Source organism: Daucus carota, chromosome 8, assembly GCF_001625215.2.
Source record: "Daucus carota subsp. sativus chromosome 8, DH1 v3.0, whole genome shotgun sequence".
NCBI lineage: Eukaryota > Viridiplantae > Streptophyta > Magnoliopsida > Apiales > Apiaceae > Daucus > Daucus carota.
This window is the reverse complement of record NC_030388.2, coordinates 39,975-64,603: the sequence shown is the minus strand read 5'-3', so window position 1 is coordinate 64,603 and position 24,629 is coordinate 39,975.

Below are 24,629 nucleotides of genomic sequence, written 5' to 3'. Positions count from 1 at the left end.
TCCCGACTGCCCCAAATATGGTCGTGACCAAATTCATATATCCATAGGGACCCATTTATGTGAAAATATCAAAAGAAACTGCCCGGGGATATTTTCAAGAAATTCCCGTGTACTAACCCCTTTGAGAATTCGTCAAAAACTCGAACTTCATTATATCTGCTACGATTCAGTCCCGACTGCCCCAAATATGGTCGTGACCAAATTCATATATCCATAGGGACCCATTTATGTGAAAATATCAAAAGAAACTGCCCGGGGATATTTTCAAGAAATTCCCGTGTACTAACCCCTTTGATAATTCGTCAAAAACTCGAACTTCATTATATCTGCTACGATTCAGTCCCGACTGCCCCAAATATGGTCGTGACCAAATTCATATATCCATAGGGACCCATTTATGTGAAAATATCAAAAGAAACTGCCCGGTGAAATTTTCATGAAACTCCTGTGTACTAACCCCTTTGAGAATTCGTCAAAAACTCGAACTTCATTATATCTGCTCGTATTCAGTCCCGACTGCCCCAAATATGGTCGTGACCAAATTCATATCCATAGGGACCCATTTATGTGAAAATATCAAAAGAAACTGCCCGGGGATATTTTCAAGAAATTCCCGTGTACTAACCCCTTTGATAATTCGTCAAAAACTCGAACTTCATTATATCTGCTACGATTCAGTCCCGACTGCCCCAAATATGGTCGTGACCAAATTCATATATCCATAGGGACCCATTTATGTGAAAATATCAAAAGAAACTTCCCGGTGAAATTTTCATGAAACTCCTGTGTACTAACCCCTTTGAGAATTCGTCAAAAACTCGAACTTCATTATATCTGCTCGTATTCAGTCCCGACTGCCCCAAATATGGTCGTGACCAAATTCATATATCCATAGGGACCCATTTATGTGAAAATATCAAAAGAAACTGCCCGGGGATATTTTCAAGAAATTCCCGTGTACTAACCCCTTTGAGAATTCGTCAAAAACTCGAACTTCATTATATCTGCTACGATTCAGTCCCGACTGCCCCAAATATGGTCGTGACCAAATTCATATATCCATAGGGACCCATTTATGTGAAAATATCAAAAGAAACTGCCCGGGGATATTTTCAAGAAATTCCCGTGTACTAACCCCTTTGAGAATTCGTCAAAAACTCGAACTTCATTATATCTGCTACGATTCAGTCCCGACTGCCCCAAATATGGTCGTGACCAAATTCATATATCCATAGGGACCCATTTATGTGAAAATATCAAAGAAACTGCCCGGGGATATTTTCAAGAAATTCCCGTGTACTAACCCCTTTGAGAATTCGTCAAAAACTCGAACTTCATTATATCTGCTACGATTCAGTCCCGACTGCCCCAAATATGGTCGTGACCAAATTCATATATCCATAGGGACCCATTTATGTGAAAATATCAAAAGAAACTTCCCGGGGAAATTTTCATGAAATTCCTGTGTACTAACCCCTTTGAGAATTCGTCAAAAACTCGAACTTCATTATATCTGCTACGATTCAGTCCCGACTGCCCCAAATATGGTCGTGACCAAATTCATATATCCATAGGGACCCATTTATGTGAAAATATCAAAAGAAACTGCCCGGGGATATTTTCAAGAAATTCCCGTGTACTAACCCCTTTGATAATTCGTCAAAAACTCGAACTTCATTATATCTGCTACGATTCAGTCCCGACTGCCCCAAATATGGTCGTGACCAAATTCATATATCCATAGGGACCCATTTATGTGAAAATATCAAAAGAAACTGCCCGGGGATATTTTCAAGAAATTCCCGTGTACTAACCCCTTTGAGAATTCGTCAAAAACTCGAACTTCATTATATCTGCTACGATTCAGTCCCGACTGCCCCAAATATGGTCGTGACCAAATTCATATATCCATAGGGACCCATTTATGTGAAAATATCAAAAGAAACTGCCCGGGGATATTTTCAAGAAATTCCCGTGTACTAACCCCTTTGAGAATTCGTCAAAAACTCGAACTTCATTATATCTGCTACGATTCAGTCCCGACTGCCCCAAATATGGTCGTGACCAAATTCATATATCCATAGGGACCCATTTATGTGAAAATATCAAAAGAAACTTCCCGGTGAAATTTTCATGAAACTCCTGTGTACTAACCCCTTTGAGAATTCGTCAAAAACTCGAACTTCATTATATCTGCTCGATTCAGTCCCGACTGCCCCAAATATGGTCGTGACCAAATTCATATATCCATAGGGACCCATTTATGTGAAAATATCAAAAGAAACTGCCCGGGGATATTTTCAAGAAATTCCCGTGTACTAACCCCTTTGAGAATTCGTCAAAAACTCGAACTTCATTATATCTGCTACGATTCAGTCCCGACTGCCCCAAATATGGTCGTGACCAAATTCATATATCCATAGGGACCCATTTATGTGAAAATATCAAAAGAAACTTCCCGGTGAAATTTTCATGAAACTCCTGTGTACTAACCCCTTTGAGAATTCGTCAAAAACTCGAACTTCATTATATCTGCTCGTATTCAGTCCCGACTGCCCCAAATATGGTCGTGACCAAATTCATATATCCATAGGGACCCATTTATGTGAAAATATCAAAAGAAACTGCCCGGGGATATTTTCAAGAAATTCCCGTGTACTAACCCCTTTGAGAATTCGTCAAAAACTCGAACTTCATTATATCTGCTACGATTCAGTCCCGACTGCCCCAAATATGGTCGTGACCAAATTCATATATCCATAGGGACCCATTTATGTGAAAATATCAAAAGAAACTGCCCGGGGATATTTTCAAGAAATTCCCGTGTACTAACCCCTTTGATAATTCGTCAAAAACTCGAACTTCATTATATCTGCTACGATTCAGTCCCGACTGCCCCAAATATGGTCGTGACCAAATTCATATATCCATAAGGACCCATTTATGTGAAAATATCAAAAGAAACTTCCCGGTGAAATTTTCATGAAACTCCTGTGTACTAACCCCTTTGAGAATTCGTCAAAAACTCGAACTTCATTATATCTGCTACGATTCAGTCCCGACTGCCCCAAATATGGTCGTGACCAAATTCATATATCCATAGGGACCCATTTATGTGAAAATATCAAAAGAAACTGCCCGGGGATATTTTCAAGAAATTCCCGTGTACTAACCCCTTTGAGAATTCGTCAAAAACTCGAACTTCATTATATCTGCTACGATTCAGTCCCGACTGCCCCAAATATGGTCGTGACCAAATTCATATATCCATAGGGACCCATTTATGTGAAAATATCAAAAGAAACTGCCCGGGGATATTTTCAAGAAATTCCCGTGTACTAACCCCTTTGAGAATTCGTCAAAAACTCGAACTTCATTATATCTGCTACGATTCAGTCCCGACTGCCCCAAATATGGTCGTGACCAAATTCATATATCCATAGGGACCCATTTATGTGAAAATATCAAAAGAAACTGCCCGGGGATATTTTCAAGAAATTCCCGTGTACTAACCCCTTTGAGAATTCGTCAAAAACTCGAACTTCATTATATCTGCTACGATTCAGTCCCGACTGCCCCAAATATGGTCGTGACCAAATTCATATATCCATAGGGACCCATTTATGTGAAAATATCAAAAGAAACTGCCCGGGGATATTTTCAAGAAATTCCCGTGTACTAACCCCTTTGAGAATTCGTCAAAAACTCGAACTTCATTATATCTGCTACGATTCAGTCCCGACTGCCCCAAATATGGTCGTGACCAAATTCATATATCCATAGGGACCCATTTATGTGAAAATATCAAAAGAAACTGCCCGGGGAAATTTTCAAGAAATTCCGTGTACTAACCCCTTTGAGAATTCGTCAAAAACTCGAACTTCATTATATCTGCTACGATTCAGTCCCGACTGCCCCAAATATGGTCGTGACCAAATTCATATATCCATAGGGACCCATTTATGTGAAAATATCAAAAGAAACTGCCCGGGGATATTTTCAAGAAATTCCCGTGTACTAACCCCTTTGAGAATTCGTCAAAAACTCGAACTTCATTATATCTGCTACGATTCAGTCCCGACTGCCCCAAATATGGTCGTGACCAAATTCATATATCCATAGGGACCCATTTATGTGAAAATATCAAAAGAAACTGCCCGGGGATATTTTCAAGAAATTCCCGTGTACTAACCCCTTTGAGAATTCGTCAAAAACTCGAACTTCATTATATCTGCTACGATTCAGTCCCGACTGCCCCAAATATGGTCGTGACCAAATTCATATATCCATAGGGACCCATTTATGTGAAAATATCAAAAGAAACTGCCCGGGGATATTTTCAAGAAATTCCCGTGTACTAACCCCTTTGAGAATTCGTCAAAAACTCGAACTTCATTATATCTGCTACGATTCAGTCCCGACTGCCCCAAATATGGTCGTGACCAAATTCATATATCCATAAGGACCCATTTATGTGAAAATATCAAAAGAAACTGCCCGGTGAAATTTTCATGAAACTCCTGTGTACTAACCCCTTTGAGAATTCGTCAAAAACTCGAACTTCATTATATCTGCTCCTATTCAGTCCCGACTGCCCCAAATATGGTCGTGACCAAATTCATATATCCATAGGGACCCATTTATGTGAAAATATCAAAAGAAACTGCCCGGGGATATTTTCAAGAAATTCCCGTGTACTAACCCCTTTGAGAATTCGTCAAAAACTCGAACTTCATTATATCTGCTACGATTCAGTCCCGACTGCCCCAAATATGGTCGTGACCAAATTCATATATCCATAGGACCCATTTATGTGAAAATATCAAAAGAAACTGCCCGGGGATATTTTCAAGAAATTCCCGTGTACTAACCCCTTTGAGAATTCGTCAAAAACTCGAACTTCATTATATCTGCTACGATTCAGTCCCGACTGCCCCAAATATGGTCGTGACCAAATTCATATATCCATAGGGACCCATTTATGTGAAAATATCAAAAGAAACTGCCCGGGGATATTTTCAAGAAATTCCCGTGTACTAACCCCTTTGAGAATTCGTCAAAAACTCGAACTTCATTATATCTGCTACGATTCAGTCCCGACTGCCCCAAATATGGTCGTGACCAAATTCATATATCCATAGGGACCCATTTATGTGAAAATATCAAAAGAAACTGCCCGGGGATATTTTCAAGAAATTCCCGTGTACTAACCCCTTTGATAATTCGTCAAAAACTCGAACTTCATTATATCTGCTACGATTCAGTCCCGACTGCCCCAAATATGGTCGTGACCAAATTCATATATCCATAGGGACCCATTTATGTGAAAATATCAAAAGAAACTGCCCGGGGAAATTTTCATGAAACTCCTGTGTACTAACCCCTTTGAGAATTCGTCAAAAACTCGAACTTCATTATATCTGCTCCGATTCAGTCCCGACTGCCCCAAATATGGTCGTGACCAAATTCATATATCCATAGGGACCCATTTATGTGAAAATATCAAAAGAAACTGCCCGGGGATATTTTCAAGAAATTCCCGTGTACTAACCCCTTTGAGAATTCGTCAAAAACTCGAACTTCATTATATCTGCTACGATTCAGTCCCGACTGCCCCAAATATGGTCGTGACCAAATTCATATATCCATAGGGACCCATTTATGTGAAAATATCAAAAGAAACTGCCCGGGGATATTTTCAAGAAATTCCCGTGTACTAACCCCTTTGAGAATTCGTCAAAAACTCGAACTTCATTATATCTGCTACGATTCAGTCCCGACTGCCCCAAATATGGTCGTGACCAAATTCATATATCCATAGGGACCCATTTATGTGAAAATATCAAAAGAAACTGCCCGGGGATATTTTCAAGAAATTCCCGTGTACTAACCCCTTTGAGAATTCGTCAAAAACTCGAACTTCATTATATCTGCTACGATTCAGTCCCGACTGCCCCAAATATGGTCGTGACCAAATTCATATATCCATAGGGACCCATTTATGTGAAAATATCAAAAGAAACTGCCCGGGGAAATTTTCAAGAAATTCCCTGTGTACTAACCCCTTTGAGAATTCGTCAAAAACTCGAACTTCATTATATCTGCTACGATTCAGTCCCGACTGCCCCAAATATGGTCGTGACCAAATTCATATATCCATAGGGACCCATTTATGTGAAAATATCAAAAGAAACTGCCCGGGGATATTTTCAAGAAATTCCCGTGTACTAACCCCTTTGAGAATTCGTCAAAAACTCGAACTTCATTATATCTGCTACGATTCAGTCCCGACTGCCCCAAATATGGTCGTGACCAAATTCATATATCCATAGGGACCCATTTATGTGAAAATATCAAAAGAAACTTCCCGGTGAAATTTTCATGAAACTCCTGTGTACTAACCCCTTTGAGAATTCTTTAAAAACTCGAACTTCATTATATCTGCTCCTATTCAGTCCCGACTGCCCCAAATATGGTCGTGACCAAATTGATATATCCATAAGGACCCATTTATGTGAAAATATCAAAAGAAACTACCCGGGGATATTTTCAAGAAATTCCCGTGTACTAACCCCTTTGAGAATTCGTCAAAAACTCGAACTTCATTATATCTGCTACGATTCAGTCCCGACTGCCCCAAATATGGTCGTGACCAAATTCATATATCCATAAGGACCCATTTATGTGAAAATATCAAAAGAAACTACCCGGGGATATTTTCAAGAAATTCCCGTGTACTAACCCCTTTGAGAATTCGTCAAAAACTCGAACTTCATTATATCTGCTCGTATTCAGTCCCGACTGCCCCAAATATGGTCGTGACCAAATTCATATATCCATAGGGACCCATTTATGTGAAAATATCAAAAGAAACTGCCCGGGGATATTTTCAAGAAATTCCCGTGTACTAACCCCTTTGAGAATTCGTCAAAAACTCGAACTTCATTATATCTGCTACGATTCAGTCCCGACTGCCCCAAATATGGTCGTGACCAAATTCATATATCCATAGGGACCCATTTATGTGAAAATATCAAAAGAAACTGCCCGGGGATATTTTCAAGAAATTCCCGTGTACTAACCCCTTTGAGAATTCGTCAAAAACTCGAACTTCATTATATCTGCTACGATTCAGTCCCGACTGCCCCAAATATGGTCGTGACCAAATTCATATATCCATAGGGACCCATTTATGTGAAAATATCAAAAGAAACTGCCCGGGGATATTTTCAAGAAATTCCCGTGTACTAACCCCTTTGAGAATTCGTCAAAAACTCGAACTTCATTATATCTGCTACGATTCAGTCCCGACTGCCCCAAATATGGTCGTGACCAAATTCATATATCCATAGGGACCCATTTATGTGAAAATATCAAAAGAAACTTCCCGGGGAAATTTTCAAGAAATTCCCGTGTACTAACCCCTTTGAGAATTCGTCAAAAACTCGAACTTCATTATATCTGCTACGATTCAGTCCCGACTGCCCCAAATATGGTCGTGACCAAATTCATATATCCATAGGGACCCATTTATGTGAAAATATCAAAAGAAACTGCCCGGGGATATTTTCAAGAAATTCCCGTGTACTAACCCCTTTGAGAATTCGTCAAAAACTCGAACTTCATTATATCTGCTACGATTCAGTCCCGACTGCCCCAAATATGGTCGTGACCAAATTCATATATCCATAGGGACCCATTTATGTGAAAATATCAAAAGAAACTGCCCGGGGATATTTTCAAGAAATTCCCGTGTACTAACCCCTTTGAGAATTCGTCAAAAACTCGAACTTCATTATATCTGCTACGATTCAGTCCCGACTGCCCCAAATATGGTCGTGACCAAATTCATATATCCATAGGGACCCATTTATGTGAAAATATCAAAAGAAACTGCCCGGGGATATTTTCAAGAAATTCCCGTGTACTAACCCCTTTGAGAATTCGTCAAAAACTCGAACTTCATTATATCTGCTACGATTCAGTCCCGACTGCCCCAAATATGGTCGTGACCAAATTCATATATCCATAAGGACCCATTTATGTGAAAATATCAAAAGAAACTTCCCGGTGAAATTTTCATGAAACTCCTGTGTACTAACCCCTTTGAGAATTCGTCAAAAACTCGAACTTCATTATATCTGCTCGTATTCAGTCCCGACTGCCCCAAATATGGTCGTGACCAAATTCATATATCCATAGGGACCCATTTATGTGAAAATATCAAAAGAAACTGCCCGGGGATATTTTCAAGAAATTCCCGTGTACTAACCCCTTTGAGAATTCGTCAAAAACTCGAACTTCATTATATCTGCTACGATTCAGTCCCGACTGCCCCAAATATGGTCGTGACCAAATTCATATATCCATAGGGACCCATTTATGTGAAAATATCAAAAGAAACTGCCCGGGGAAATTTTCAAGAAATTCCCGTGTACTAACCCCTTTGAGAATTCGTCAAAAACTCGAACTTCATTATATCTGCTACGATTCAGTCCCGACTGCCCCAAATATGGTCGTGACCAAATTCATATATCCATAGGGACCCATTTATGTGAAAATATCAAAAGAAACTGCCCGGGGATATTTTCAAGAAATTCCCGTGTACTAACCCCTTTGAGAATTCGTCAAAAACTCGAACTTCATTATATCTGCTACGATTCAGTCCCGACTGCCCCAAATATGGTCGTGACCAAATTCATATATCCATAGGGACCCATTTATGTGAAAATATCAAAAGAAACTGCCCGGGGATATTTTCAAGAAATTCCCGTGTACTAACCCCTTTGAGAATTCGTCAAAAACTCGAACTTCATTATATCTGCTACGATTCAGTCCCGACTGCCCCAAATATGGTCGTGACCAAATTCATATATCCATACGGACCCATTTATGTGAAAATATCAAAAGAAACTGCCCGGTGAAATTTTCATGAAACTCCTGTGTACTAACCCCTTTGAGAATTCGTCAAAAACTCGAACTTCATTATATCTGCTACGATTCAGTCCCGACTGCCCCAAATATGGTCGTGACCAAATTCATATATCCATAGGGACCCATTTATGTGAAAATATCAAAAGAAACTGCCCGGGGATATTTTCAAGAAATTCCGTGTACTAACCCCTTTGAGAATTCGTCAAAAACTCGAACTTCATTATATCTGCTACGATTCAGTCCCGACTGCCCCAAATATGGTCGTGACCAAATTCATATATCCATAGGGACCCATTTATGTGAAAATATCAAAAGAAACTGCCCGGGGATATTTTCAAGAAATTCCGTGTACTAACCCCTTTGAGAATTCGTCAAAAACTCGAACTTCATTATATCTGCTACGATTCAGTCCCGACTGCCCCAAATATGGTCGTGACCAAATTCATATATCCATAGGGACCCATTTATGTGAAAATATCAAAAGAAACTGCCCGGGGATATTTTCAAGAAATTCCCGTGTACTAACCCCTTTGAGAATTCGTCAAAAACTCGAACTTCATTATATCTGCTACGATTCAGTCCCGACTGCCCCAAATATGGTCGTGACCAAATTCATATATCCATAGGGACCCATTTATGTGAAAATATCAAAAGAAACTGCCCGGGGATATTTTCAAGAAATTCCCGTGTACTAACCCCTTTGAGAATTCGTCAAAAACTCGAACTTCATTATATCTGCTACGATTCAGTCCCGACTGCCCCAAATATGGTCGTGACCAAATTCATATATCCATAGGGACCCATTTATGTGAAAATATCAAAAGAAACTTCCCGGTGAAATTTTCATGAAACTCCTGTGTACTAACCCCTTTGAGAATTCGTCAAAAACTCGAACTTCATTATATCTGCTCCTATTCAGTCCCGACTGCCCCAAATATGGTCGTGACCAAATTCATATATCCATAGGGACCCATTTATGTGAAAATATCAAAAGAAACTGCCCGGGGATATTTTCAAGAAATTCCCGTGTACTAACCCCTTTGAGAATTCGTCAAAAACTCGAACTTCATTATATCTGCTACGATTCAGTCCCGACTGCCCCAAATATGGTCGTGACCAAATTCATATATCCATAGGGACCCATTTATGTGAAAATATCAAAAGAAACTTCCCGGTGAAATTTTCATGAAACTCCTGTGTACTAACCCCTTTGAGAATTCGTCAAAAACTCGAACTTCATTATATCTGCTCGTATTCAGTCCCGACTGCCCCAAATATGGTCGTGACCAAATTCATATATCCATAGGGACCCATTTATGTGAAAATATCAAAAGAAACTGCCCGGGGATATTTTCAAGAAATTCCCGTGTACTAACCCCTTTGAGAATTCGTCAAAAACTCGAACTTCATTATATCTGCTACGATTCAGTCCCGACTGCCCCAAATATGGTCGTGACCAAATTCATATATCCATAGGGACCCATTTATGTGAAAATATCAAAAGAAACTGCCCGGGGAAATTTTCAAGAAATTCCCGTGTACTAACCCCTTTGAGAATTCGTCAAAAACTCGAACTTCATTATATCTGCTACGATTCAGTCCCGACTGCCCCAAATATGGTCGTGACCAAATTCATATATCCATAGGACCCATTTATGTGAAAATATCAAAAGAAACTGCCCGGGGAAATTTTCAAGAAATTCCCGTGTACTAACCCCTTTGAGAATTCGTCAAAAACTCGAACTTCATTATATCTGCTACGATTCAGTCCCGACTGCCCCAAATATGGTCGTGACCAAATTCATATATCCATAGGGACCCATTTATGTGAAAATATCAAAAGAAACTGCCCGGGGATATTTTCAAGAAATTCCGGTGTACTAACCCCTTTGAGAATTCGTCAAAAACTCGAACTTCATTATATCTGCTACGATTCAGTCCCGACTGCCCCAAATATGGTCGTGACCAAATTCATATATCCATAGGGACCCATTTATGTGAAAATATCAAAAGAAACTGCCCGGGGATATTTTCAAGAAATTCCCGTGTACTAACCCCTTTGAGAATTCGTCAAAAACTCGAACTTCATTATATCTGCTACGATTCAGTCCCGACTGCCCCAAATATGGTCGTGACCAAATTCATATATCCATAGGGACCCATTTATGTGAAAATATCAAAAGAAACTGCCCGGGGATATTTTCAAGAAATTCCCGTGTACTAACCCCTTTGAGAATTCGTCAAAAACTCGAACTTCATTATATCTGCTACGATTCAGTCCCGACTGCCCCAAATATGGTCGTGACCAAATTCATATATCCATAGGGACCCATTTATGTGAAAATATCAAAAGAAACTGCCCGGGGATATTTTCAAGAAATTCCCGTGTACTAACCCCTTTGAGAATTCGTCAAAAACTCGAACTTCATTATATCTGCTACGATTCAGTCCCGACTGCCCCAAATATGGTCGTGACCAAATTCATATATCCATAGGGACCCATTTATGTGAAAATATCAAAAGAAACTTCCCGGTGAAATTTTCATGAAACTCCTGTGTACTAACCCCTTTGAGAATTCGTCAAAAACTCGAACTTCATTATATCTGCTCGTATTCAGTCCCGACTGCCCCAAATATGGTCGTGACCAAATTCATATATCCATAGGGACCCATTTATGTGAAAATATCAAAAGAAACTGCCCGGGGATATTTTCAAGAAATTCCCGTGTACTAACCCCTTTGAGAATTCGTCAAAAACTCGAACTTCATTATATCTGCTACGATTCAGTCCCGACTGCCCCAAATATGGTCGTGACCAAATTCATATATCCATAGGGACCCATTTATGTGAAAATATCAAAAGAAACTGCCCGGGGAAATTTTCATGAAACTCCTGTGTACTAACCCCTTTGAGAATTCGTCAAAAACTCGAACTTCATTATATCTGCTACGATTCAGTCCCGACTGCCCCAAATATGGTCGTGACCAAATTCATATATCCATAGGGACCCATTTATGTGAAAATATCAAAAGAAACTGCCCGGGGATATTTTCAAGAAATTCCCGTGTACTAACCCCTTTGAAAATTCGTCAAAAACTCGAACTTCATTATATCTGCTACGATTCAGTCCCGACTGCCCCAAATATGGTCGTGACCAAATTCATATATCCATAGGGACCCATTTATGTGAAAATATCAAAAGAAACTTCCCGGTGAAATTTTCATGAAACTCCTGTGTACTAACCCCTTTGAGAATTCGTCAAAAACTCGAACTTCATTATATCTGCTCGTATTCAGTCCCGACTGCCCCAAATATGGTCGTGACCAAATTCATATATCCATAGGGACCCATTTATGTGAAAATATCAAAAGAAACTGCCCGGGGATATTTTCAAGAAATTCCCGTGTACTAACCCCTTTGAGAATTCGTCAAAAACTCGAACTTCATTATATCTGCTACGATTCAGTCCCGACTGCCCCAAATATGGTCGTGACCAAATTCATATATCCATAGGGACCCATTTATGTGAAAATATCAAAAGAAACTTCCCGGTGAAATTTTCATGAAACTCCTGTGTACTAACCCCTTTGAGAATTCGTCAAAAACTCGAACTTCATTATATCTGCTCGTATTCAGTCCCGACTGCCCCAAATATGGTCGTGACCAAATTCATATATCCATAGGGACCCATTTATGTGAAAATATCAAAAGAAACTGCCCGGGGATATTTTCAAGAAATTCCCGTGTACTAACCCCTTTGAGAATTCGTCAAAAACTCGAACTTCATTATATCTGCTACGATTCAGTCCCGACTGCCCCAAATATGGTCGTGACCAAATTCATATATCCATAGGGACCCATTTATGTGAAAATATCAAAAGAAACTGCCCGGGGATATTTTCAAGAAATTCCCGTGTACTAACCCCTTTGAGAATTCGTCAAAAACTCGAACTTCATTATATCTGCTACGATTCAGTCCCGACTGCCCCAAATATGGTCGTGACCAAATTCATATATCCATAGGGACCCATTTATGTGAAAATATCAAAAGAAACTGCCCGGGGAAATTTTCAAGAAATTCCGTGTACTAACCCCTTTGAGAATTCGTCAAAAACTCGAACTTCATTATATCTGCTACGATTCAGTCCCGACTGCCCCAAATATGGTCGTGACCAAATTCATATATCCATAGGACCCATTTATGTGAAAATATCAAAAGAAACTTCCCGGTGAAATTTTCATGAAACTCCTGTGTACTAACCCCTTTGAGAATTCGTCAAAAACTCGAACTTCATTATATCTGCTCCTATTCAGTCCCGACTGCCCCAAATATGGTCGTGACCAAATTCATATATCCATAGGGACCCATTTATGTGAAAATATCAAAAGAAACTTCCCGGGGAAATTTTCATGAAATTCCTGTGTACTAACCCCTTTGAGAATTCGTCAAAAACTCGAACTTCATTATATCTGCTCGATTCAGTCCCGACTGCCCCAAATATGGTCGTGACCAAATTCATATATCCATAGGGACCCATTTATGTGAAAATATAAAAGAAACTGCCCGGGGATATTTTCAAGAAATTCCCGTGTACTAACCCCTTTGAGAATTCGTCAAAAACTCGAACTTCATTATATCTGCTCCGATTCAGTCCCGACTGCCCCAAATATGGTCGTGACCAAATTCATATATCCATAGGGACCCATTTATGTGAAAATATCAAAAGAAACTGCCCGGGGATATTTTCAAGAAATTCCCGTGTACTAACCCCTTTGAGAATTCGTCAAAAACTCGAACTTCATTATATCTGCTACGATTCAGTCCCGACTGCCCCAAATATGGTCGTGACCAAATTCATATATCCATAGGGACCCATTTATGTGAAAATATCAAAAGAAACTGCCCGGGGATATTTTCAAGAAATTCCCGTGTACTAACCCCTTTGAAAATTCGTCAAAAACTCGAACTTCATTATATCTGCTACGATTCAGTCCCGACTGCCCCAAATATGGTCGTGACCAAATTCATATATCCATAGGACCCATTTATGTGAAAATATCAAAAGAAACTTCCCGGTGAAATTTTCATGAAACTCCTGTGTACTAACCCCTTTGAGAATTCTTAAAAACTCGAACTTCATTATATCTGCTCCTATTCAGTCCCGACTGCCCCAAATATGGTCGTGACCAAATTCATATATCCATAGGGACCCATTTATGTGAAAATATCAAAAGAAACTGCCCGGGGATATTTTCAAGAAATTCCCGTGTACTAACCCCTTTGAGAATTCGTCAAAAACTCGAACTTCATTATATCTGCTACGATTCAGTCCCGACTGCCCCAAATATGGTCGTGACCAAATTCATATATCCATAGGGACCCATTTATGTGAAAATATCAAAAGAAACTTCCCGGTGAAATTTTCATGAAACTCCTGTGTACTAACCCCTTTGAGAATTCGTCAAAAACTCGAACTTCATTATATCTGCTCGTATTCAGTCCCGACTGCCCCAAATATGGTCGTGACCAAATTCATATATCCATAGGGACCCATTTATGTGAAAATATCAAAAGAAACTGCCCGGGGATATTTTCAAGAAATTCCCGTGTACTAACCCCTTTGAGAATTCGTCAAAAACTCGAACTTCATTATATCTGCTACGATTCAGTCCCGACTGCCCCAAATATGGTCGTGACCAAATTCATATATCCATAGGGACCCATTTATGTGAAAATATCAAAAGAAACTGCCCGGGGAAATTTTCAAGAAATTCCCGTGTACTAACCCCTTTGAGAATTCGTCAAAAACTCGAACTTCATTATATCTGCTACGATTCAGTCCCGACTGCCCCAAATATGGTCGTGACCAAATTCATATATCCATAGGACCCATTTATGTGAAAATATCAAAAGAAACTGCCCGGGGAAATTTTCATGAAACTCCGTGTACTAACCCCTTTGAGAATTCGTCAAAAACTCGAACTTCATTATATCTGCTACGATTCAGTCCCGACTGCCCCAAATATGGTCGTGACCAAATTCATATATCCATAGGACCCATTTATGTGAAAATATCAAAAGAAACTTCCCGGTGAAATTTTCATGAAACTCCTGTGTACTAACCCCTTTGAGAATTCGTAAAAACTCGAACTTCATTATATCTGCTCCTATTCAGTCCCGACTGCCCCAAATATGGTCGTGACCAAATTCATATATCCATAGGGACCCATTTATGTGAAAATATCAAAGAAACTGCCCGGGGAAATTTTCAAGAAATTCCGTGTACTAACCCTTTGAGAATTCGTCAAAAACTCGAACTTCATTATATCTGCTACGATTCAGTCCCGACTGCCCCAAATATGGTCGTGACCAAATTCATATATCCATAGGGACCCATTTATGTGAAATATTAAAAGAAACTGCCCGGGGATATATTTCAAGAAATTCCCGTGTACTAACCCCTTTGAGAATTCGTCAAAAACTCGAACTTCATTAAATCTGCTCCTATTCAGTCCCGACTGCCCCAAATATGGTCGTGACCAAATTCATATATCCATAGGGACCCATTTATGTGAAAATATCAAAGAAACTGCCCGGGGATATTTTCAAGAAAGTCCCGTGTACTAACCCCTTTGAGAATTCGTCAAAAACTCGAACTTCATTATATCTGCTACGATTCAGTCCCGACTGCCCCAAATATGGTCGTGACCAAATTCATATATCCATAGGGACCCATTTATGTGAAAATATCAAAGAAACTGCCCGGGGATATTTTCAAGAAATTCCTCGTGTACTAACCCCTTTGAGAATTCTTTAAAAACTCGAACTTCATTATATCTGCTCATATTCAGTCCCGACTGCCCCAAATATGGTCGTGACCAAATTCATATATCCATAAGGACCCATTTATGTGAAAATATCAAAAGAAACTTCCCGGTGAAATTTTCATGAAACTCCTGTGTACTAACCCCTTTGAGAATTCGTCAAAAACTCGAACTTCATTATATCTGCTCCTATTCAGTCCCGACTGCCCCAAATATGGTCGTGACCAAATTCATATATCCATAGGGACCCATTTATGTGAAAATATCAAAAGAAACTGCCCGGGGATATTTTCAAGAAATTCCGTGTACATAACCCCTTTGAGAATTCGTCAAAAACTCGAACTTCATTATATCTGCTACGATTCAGTCCCGACTGCCCCAAATATGGTCGTGACCAAATTCATATATCCATAGGGACCCATTTATGTGAAAATATCAAAAGAAACTTCCCGGTGAAATTTTCATGAAACTCCTGTGTACTAACCCCTTTGAGAATTCGTTAAAAACTCGAACTTCATTATATCTGCTCGTATTCAGTCCCGACTGCCCCAAATATGGTCGTGACCAAATTCATATATCCATAGGGACCCATTTATGTGAAAATATCAAAAGAAACTGCCCGGGGATATTTTCAAGAAAGTCCCGTGTACTAACCCCTTTGAGAATTCGTCAAAAACTCGAACTTCATTATATCTGCTACGATTCAGTCCCGACTGCCCCAAATATGATCGTGACCAAATTCATATATCCATAGGGACCCATTTATGTGAAAATATCAAAAGAAACTGCCTGGGGATATTTTCAAGAAATTCCCGTGTACTAACCCCTTTGAAAATTCGTCAAAAACTCGAACTTCATTATATCTGCTACGATTCAGTCCCGACTGCCCCAAATATGGTCGTGACCAAATTCATATATCCATAAGGACCCATTTATGTGAAAATATCAAAAGAAACTTCCCGGTGAAATTTTCATGAAACTCCTCTGTACTAACCCCTTTGAAAATTCATCAAAAACTCGAACTTCATTATATCTGCTCATATTCAGTCCCGACCCAAAATTTGGTCGTGACCAAATTCATATATCCATAAGGACCCATTTATGTGAAAATATCAAAAGAAACTTCCCGGTGAAATTTTCATGAAACTCCTGTGTACTAACCCCTTTGAGAATTCGTTGAAAACTCGAACTTCATTATATCTGCTCCTATTCAGTACCGACTGCCCCAAATTTGGTCGTGACCAAATTCATATATCCACAGAGATCCCTTTATGTGAAAATATTAAAAGAAACTGCCCGGGGATATTTTCGAGAAATTCCCGTGTACTAAACCCTTTGAGAATTTGTCAAAAACTTAAACTTCATTATATCTGCTCCTATTCAGTCCCGAATGCCCCAAATATGGTCGTGATCAAAGTCATATATCCATAGGGACCCATTTATGTGAAAATATCAAAAGAAACTGCCCGGGGATATTTTCAAGAAGGTCCCGTGTACTAACACCTTTGAGAATTCGTCAAAAACTCGAACTTCATTATATCTGCTACGATTCAGTCCCGACTGCCCCAAATATGGTCGTGACCAAATTCATATATCCATAGGGACCCATTTATGTGAAAATATCAAAAGAAACTGCCCGGGGATATTTTCAAGAAATTCCCGTGTACTAACCCCTTTGAAAATTCGTCAAAAACTCGAACTTCATTATATCTGCTACGATTCAGTCCCGACTGCCCCAAATATGGTCGTGACCAAATTCATATATCCATAAGGACCCATTTACGTGAAAATATCAAAAGAAACTTCCCGGTGAAATTTTCATGAAACTCCTGTGTACTAACCCCTTTGAGAATTCGTTAAAAACTCGAACTTCATTATATCTGCTCCTATTCAGTCCCGACTGCCCCAAATATGGTCGTGACCAAATTCATATATCCATAGAGACCCATTTATGTGAAAATATGAAAAGAAACTGCCCGGGGATATTTTCAAGAAATTCCCGTGTACTTACCCTTTGAGAATTCGTCAAAAACTCGAACTTCATTATATCTGCTACGATTCAGTCCCGACTGCCCCAAATATGGTCGTGACCAAATTCATATATCCATAGGGACCCATATATGTGAAAATATTAAAAGAAACTTCCCGGTGAAATTTTCATGAAACTCCTGTGTACTAACCCCTTTGAGAATTCGTCAAAAACTCGAACTTTATTATATCTGCTTCTATGCAGTCCCGACTGCCCCAAATATGGTCGTGACCAAATTCATATTTCCATAGGGACCCATTTATGTGAAAATATCAAAAGAAACTGCCCGGGGATATTTTCAAGAAATTCATGTGTACTAACCCCTTTGAGAATTCGTCAAAAACTCGAACTTCATTATATCTACTCCTATTCAGTCCCGACTGCCCCAAATATGGTCGTGACCAAATTCATATATCCATAAGGACCCATTTATGTGAAAATATCAAAAGAAACTGCCTGGGGATATTTTCAAGAAATGCCCGTGTACTAACCCCTTTGAAAATTCATCAAAAACTCGAACTTCATTATATCTGCCACGATTCGGTCCCGACTGCCCCAAATATGGACGTGACCAAATTCATATATCCATAAGGACCCATTTATGTGAAAATATCAAAAGCAACTTCCCGGTGAAATTTTCATGAAACTCCTGTGTACTAACCCCTTTGAGAATTCGTTAAAAACTCGAACTTCATTATATCTGCTCCTATTCAGTCCCGACTGCCCCAAATTTGGTCGTGACCAAATTTATATATCCATAAGGACCCATTTATGTGAAAATATCAAAAGAAACTTCCAGGTGAAATTTTCATGAAACTCATGTGTACTAACCCCTTTGAGAATTCGTTAAAAACTCGAACTTCATTATATCTGCTCTTATTCAGTCCCGACTGCCCCAAATTTGGTCGTGACCAAATTCATATATCCATAGGGACCCATTTATGTGAAAATATCAAAAGAATCTGCCCGGGAATGTTTTCAAGAAATTCTCGTGTACTAACCCCTTTGAAAATTCGTCAAAAACTCGAACTTCATTATATCTGTTACGATTCAGTCCCGACTGCCCCAAATATGGTCGTGACCAAATTAATATATCCATAAGGACCCATTTATGTGAAAATATCAAAAGAAACTTCCCGGTGAAATTTTCATGAAACTCCTGTGTACTAACCCCTTTGAGAATTCGTTAAAAACTCGAACTTCATTATATCTGCTCCTATTCAGTCCCGACTGCCCCAAATTTGGTCGTGACCAAATGCATATATCCATAGGGATCCATTTATGTGAAAATATCAAAAGAAACTGCCCGGAGATATTTTCAAGAAGGTCCCGTGTACTAACCCCTTTGAGAATTCGTCAAAAACTCGAACTTCATTATATCTGCTACGATTCAGTCCCGACTGCCCCAAATATGATCGTGACCAAATTCATATATCCATAGGGACCCATTTATGTGAAAATATCAAAAGAAACTGCCCGGGGATATTTTCAAGAAATTCCTGTGTACTAACCCCTTTGAAAATTCGTCAAAAACTCGAACTTCATTATATCTGCTACGATTCAGTCCCGACTGCCCCAAATATGGTCGTGACCAAATTCATATATCCATAGGACCCATTTATGTGAAAATATCAAAAGAAACTTCCCGGTGAAATTTTCATGAAACTCCTGTGTACTAACCCCTTTGAGAATTCGTCAAAAACTCGAACTTCATTATATCTGCTCCTATTCAGTCCCGACTGCCCCAAATATGGTCGTGACCAAATTCATATATCCATAGGGACCCATTTATGTGAAAATATCAAAAGAAACTGCCCGGGGATATTTTCAAGAAATTCCCGTGTACTAACCCCTTTGAGAATTCGTCAAAAACTCGAACTTCATTATATCTGCTACGATTCAGTCCTGACTGCCCCAAATATGGTCGTGACCAAATTCATATATCCATAGGGACCCATTTATGTGAAAATATTAAAAGAAACTTCCCGGTGAAATTTTCATGAAACTCCTGTGTACTAACCCCTTTGAGAATTCGTCAAAAACTCGAACTTTATTATATCTGCTTCTATGCAGTCCCGACTGCCCCAAATATGGTCGTGACCAAATTCATATATCCATAGGGACCCATTTATGTGAAAATATCAAAAGAAACTGCCCGGGGATATTTTCAAGAAATTCCCGTGTACTAACCCCTTTGCGAATTCGTCAAAAACTCGGACTTCATTATATCTGCTACGATTCAGTCCCGACTGCCCCAAGTATGATCGTGACCAAATTCATATATCCATAGGGACTCATTTATGTGAAAATATTAAAAGAAACTTCCTGGTGAAATTTTCATGAAACTCCGATGTACTAACCCCTTTGAGAATTCGTCAAAAGCTCGAACTTCATTATATCTGCTTCTATGCAGTCCCGACTGCCCCAAATATGGTCGTGACCAAATTCATATATCCATATGGACCCATTTATGTGAAAATATCAAAAGAAACTGTCCGGGGATATTTTCAAGAAATGCCCGTGTACTAACCCCTTTGAAAATTCATCAAAAACTCGAACTTCATTATATCTGCTACGATTCGGTCCCGACTGCCCCAAATATGGTCGTGACCAAATTCATATATCCATAGGGACCCATTTATGTGAAAATATTAAAAGAAACTTCCCGGTGAAATTTTCATGAAACTCCTGTGTACTAACCCCTTTGAGAATTCGTCAAAAACTCGAACTTCATTATATCTGCTCGTATTCAGTCCCGACAGCCCCAAATATGGTCGTGACCAAATTCATATATCCATAGGGACCCATTTATGTGAAAATATCAAAAGAAACTGCCCGGAGATATTTTCAAGAAATTCCCGTGTACTAACCCCTTTGAGCATCGTCAAAAACTCGGACTTCATTATATCTGCTACGATTCAGTCCCGACTGCCCCAAATATGGTCGTGACCAAATTCTTATATCCATAGGGACCAATTTATGTGAAAATATCAAAAGAAACTGCCTGGGGATATTTTCAAGAAATGCCCGTGTAATAACCCCTTTGAAAATTCATCAAAAACTCGAACTTCATTATATCTGCTACGATTCGGTCCCGACTGCCCCAAATATGGTCGTGACCAAATTCATATATCCATAAGGACCCATTTATGTGAAAATATCAAAAGAAACTTCCCGGTGAAATTTTTATGAAACTCCTGCGTACTAACCCCTTTGAGAATTCGTTAAAAACTCGAACTTCATTATATCTGCTCCTATTCAGTCCCGACTGCCCCAAATTTGGTCATGACCAAATTTATATATCCATAAGGACCCATTTATGTGAAAATATCAAAAGAAACTTCCCGGTGAAATTTTCATGAAACTCCTATGTACTAACCCCTTTGAGAATTCGTTAAAAACTCGAACTTCATTATATCTGCTCCTATTCAGTCCCGACTGCCCCAAATTTGGTCGTGACCAAATTCATATATCCATAGGGACCCATTTATGTGAAAATATCAAAAGAAACTGCCCGGGGATATTTTCAAGAAATTCCCGTGTACTAACCCCTTTGAGAATTCGTCAAAAACTCGAACTTCATTATATCTGCTACGATTCAGTCCTGACTGCCCCAAATATGGTCGTGACCAAATTCATATATCCATAGGGACCCATTTATGTGAAAATATCAAAAGAAACTTCCCGGTGAAATTTTCATGAAACTCCTGTGTACTAACCCCTTTGAGAATTCGTCAAAAACTCGAACTTCATTATATCTGCTCGTATTCAGTCCCGACAGCCCCAAATATGGTCGTGACCAAATTCATATATCCATAGGGACCCATTTATATGAAAATATCAAAAGAAACTGCCCGGGGATATTTTCAAGAAATTCCCGTGTACTAACCCCTTTGCGAATTCGTCAAAAACTCGGACTTCATTATATCTGCTACGATTCAGTCCCGACTGCCCCAAGTATGATCGTGACCAAATTCATATATCCATAGGGACTCATTTATGTGAAAATATTAAAAGAAACTTCCTGGTGAAATTTTCATGAAACTCCGATGTACTAACCCCTTTGAGAATTCGTCAAAAGCTCGAACTTCGTTATATCTGCTTCTATGCAGTCCCGACTGCCCCAAATATGGTCGTGACCAAATTCATATATCCATATGGACCCATTTATGTGAAAATATCAAAAGAAACTGTCCGGGGATATTTTCAAGAAATGCCCGTGTACTAACCCCTTTGAAAATTCATCAAAAACTCGAACTTCATTATATCTGCTACGATTCGGTCCCGACTGCCCCAAATATGGTCGTGACCAAATTCATATATCCATAGGGACCCATTTATGTGAAAATATTAAAAGAAACTTCCCGGTGAAATTTTCATGAAACTCCTGTGTACTAACCCCTTTGAGAATTCGTCAAAAACTCGAACTTCATTATATCTGCTCGTATTCAGTCCCGACAGCCCCAAATATGGTCGTGACCAAATTCATATATCCATAGGGACCCATTTATGTGAAAATATCAAAAGAAACTGCCCGGAGATATTTTCAAGAAATTCCCGTGTACTAACCCCTTTGAGCATTCGTCAAAAACTCGGACTTCATTATATCTGCTACGATTCAGTCCCGACTGCCCCAAATATGGTCGTGACCAAATTCTTATATCCATAGGGACCAATTTATGTGAAAATATCAAAAGAAACTGCCTGGGGATATTTTCAAGAAATGCCCGTGTAATAACCCCTTTGAAAATTCATCAAAAACTCGAACTTCATTATATCTGCTACGATTCGGTCCCGACTGCCCCAAATATGGTCGTGACCAAATTCATATATCCATAAGGACCCATTTATGTGAAAATATCAAAAGAAACTTCCCGGTGAAATTTTTATGAAACTCCTGCGTACTAACCCCTTTGAGAATTCGTTAAAAACTCGAACTTCATTATATCTGCTCCTATTCAGTCCCGACTGCCCCAAATTTGGTCGTGACCAAATTTATATATCCATAAGGACCCATTTATGTGAAAATATCAAAAGAAACTTCCCGGTGAAATTTTCATGAAACTCCTATGTACTAACCACTTTGAGAATTCGTTAAAAACTCGAACTTCATTATATCTGCTCCTATTCAGTCCCGACTGCCCCAAATTTGGTCGTGACCAAATTTATATATCCATAAGGACCCATTTATGTGAAAATATCAAAATAAACTTCCAGGTGAAATTTTCATGAAACTCATGTGTACTAACCCCTTTGAGAATTCGTTAAAAACTCGAACTTCATTATATCTGCTCTTATTCAGTCCCGACTGCCCCAAATTTGGTCGTGACCAAATTCATATATCCATAGGGACCCATTTATGTGAAAATATCAAAAGAAACTGCCCGGGGATATTTTCAAGAAATTCCTGTGTACTAACCCCTTTGAAAATTCATCAAAAACTCGAACTTCATTATATCTGCTCATATTCAGTCCCGACTGCCCCAAATTTGGTCGTGACCAAATTCATATATCCATAAGGACCCATTTATGTGAAAATATCAAAAGAAACTTCCCGGTGAAATTTTCATGAAACTCCTGTGTACTAACCCCTTTGAGAATTCGTCAAAAACTCGAACTTCATTATATCTGCTCCTATTCAGTACCGACTGCCCCAAATTTGGTCGTGACCAAATTCATATATCCATAGGGACCCATTTATGTGAAAATATCAAAAGAAACTGCCCGGGGATATTTTCGAGAAATTCCCGTGTACGTTACCCTTTGAGAATTCGTCAAAAACTCGAACTTCATTATATCTGCTACGATTCAGTCCCGACTGCCCCAAATATGGTCGTGACCAAATTCATATATCCATAGGGACCCATTTATGTGAAAATATTAAAAGAAACTTCCCGGTGAAATTTTCATGAAACTCCTGTGTACTAACCCCTTTGAGAATTCGTCAAAAACTCGAACTTTATTATATCTGCTTCTATGCAGTCCCGACTGCCCCAAATATGGTCGTGACCAAATTCATATATCCATAGGGACCCATTTATGTGAAAATATTAAAAGAAACTTCCCGGTGAAATTTTCATGAAACTCCTGTGTACTAACCCCTTTGAGAATTCGTTAAAAACTCGAACTTCATAATATCTGCTCCTATTCAGTCCCGACTGCCCCAAATTTGGTCGTGACCAAATTCATATATCCATAGGGAACCATTTATGTGAAAATATCAAAAGAAACTGCCCGGGAATGGTTTCAAGAAATTCCCGTGTACTAACCCCTTTGAAAATTCGTCAAAAACTCGAACTTCATTATATCTGTTACGATTCAGTCCCGACTGCCCGAAATATGGTCGTGACCAAATTCATATATCCATAAGGACCCATTTTTGTGAAAATATCAAAAGAAACTTCCCGGTGAAATTTTCATGAAACTCTTGTGTACAAACCCCTATGAGAATTCGTTAAAAACTCGAACTTCATTATATTTGCTCCTATTCAGTCCCGACTGCCCCAAATTTGGTCGTGACCAAATGCATATATCCATAGGGATCCATTTATGTGAAAATATCAAAAGAAACTGCCCGGGGATATTTTCAAGAAATTCCCGTGTACTAACCCCTTTGAGAATTCGTCAAAAACTCGAACTTCATTATATCTGCTACGATTCAGTCCTGACTGCCCCAAATATGGTCGTGACCAAATTCATATATCCATAGGGACCCATTTATGTGAAAATATCAAAAGAAACTTCCCGGTGAAATTTTCATGAAACTCCTGTGTACTAACCCCTTTGAGAATTCGTCAAAAACTCGAACTTCATTATATCTGCTCGTATTCAGTCCCGAC